General features: G+C 30.7%; 1 non-coding gene across 1 annotated transcript; it reads left to right on the top strand.

Moving 5' to 3' along the window:
* The first annotated feature begins 469 nt into the window (after positions 1-469).
* Positions 470-573, top strand: LOC111736885. Its single transcript, XR_002779281.1, has one exon. It is a non-coding gene; the product is annotated as a small nucleolar RNA U13 (small nucleolar RNA).
* Positions 574-1,396: the final 823 nt, after the last annotated feature.

Raw genomic sequence — 1,396 nt, 5'->3', positions numbered from 1 at the left:
AGAAACTTTGATACTAATGTTTGTATGAGGAAAAAATGCAGGAATCGGTAGGAAAATGCTAAAAAAAAATGTGTGGGGTGACTAGTCTTACCAGAAATTAAAACATTTTATAAAACCTTGAATATTAAAACAGTGTGATCCTGGGACATAAATAGAGAAACAGACAAACAGACTAGTGGAATAGAATAGTCCAGAATTAGACCCAAATATATGTGGAAGTTTAGTATATGACAAAGATGGCACCTTAAATCACTGGGGTAAAAATGAAATTTTTAATAAATAGTTCTGGAACACCTAGGTAGTCATTGAAAAAGAAAAAGATAAAATTAGATCCATGTCTCACATCATACAATAAAATAAACGCCAAGTAGAACTAAACTGAAACCATACAATATAGAGGAAAACATGGCTAAATTAATTTAACCTTGGTAAGAGGGCTTTCTAAATATGATTTAAAATCTAGAGACAGATCCTTTTGTAGTTCATTAGCATGATGATTGGGCGTTCATGCTGTTGTGTGAGATGTGCCTCCCTCAAACCTTGTTACGACATCAGCACATTACCCATCTGACACAAAAAAAATAAAATAAAATAAAAAAATAAAAATAAATAAAAATAAAATCCAGAGACGATTTTAAAAATAATAAATTTGACTTCATACAAATTAAATATTTTGCATGACAAAAACCATTGTAAACAAAAGATGACTGACAAATGGGGCAAAAATATTTTAATATATACTAGAGAAAAAGGGCTAATATTCTTCATATGTAATGAAATCTTTGAAACTGAGGGACAAAGAACCAAAATTATGATAATATGTAAAAAAAAAAAAGACACAAATATGACCGTCAAACTTGTGAAAAAAATGCTCAAACCACTCAGAATTAAAGAAATCCATTTCTCACCTAATGAATTGGCAAAAATTTTAAAATATGAGAATACTTTCTATTAGAAAGCTCATTGGTGAAACTCTGGGGAAACAGGCACTTCCATACATTCTCGGTGGGAATGCAAATTGGTAAAACCCTTCTGGAGGAATATTTGGCAATATCAAACAAAATTGTATATGCGTTTTCTTTCTGATCTAACAATCTCACTTCTAGGGACATATCTCCAACAATACAAAATACATATGTACAAACTTATTCATTGTTGCATTGTTTATAATTGCAAAACATCGAAAACAACTTAAGTACCCATACATCAGAGAGTATTTGAATAAACTGTTACAGCCACTCAATGAAGTACTATGTAACTGTACAAAAGAATGAAGAAAACCGTGACTTACATTAAGCGAATAAAGGCAAAGCCCCAAAATGTATCTAGAGTATGTAATCTTTTGTATAAGAATTTAGATACAGTAAAATACACAGGTGTCTGTGACTTTATACAG

This window comes from Pteropus vampyrus, unplaced genomic scaffold (assembly GCF_000151845.1).
Source record: "Pteropus vampyrus isolate Shadow unplaced genomic scaffold, Pvam_2.0 Scaffold22, whole genome shotgun sequence".
Lineage (NCBI taxonomy): Eukaryota > Metazoa > Chordata > Mammalia > Chiroptera > Pteropodidae > Pteropus > Pteropus vampyrus.
The sequence above is the reverse complement of the archived record's forward strand: the minus strand, read 5'-3'. Positions and strand labels throughout refer to the sequence as shown.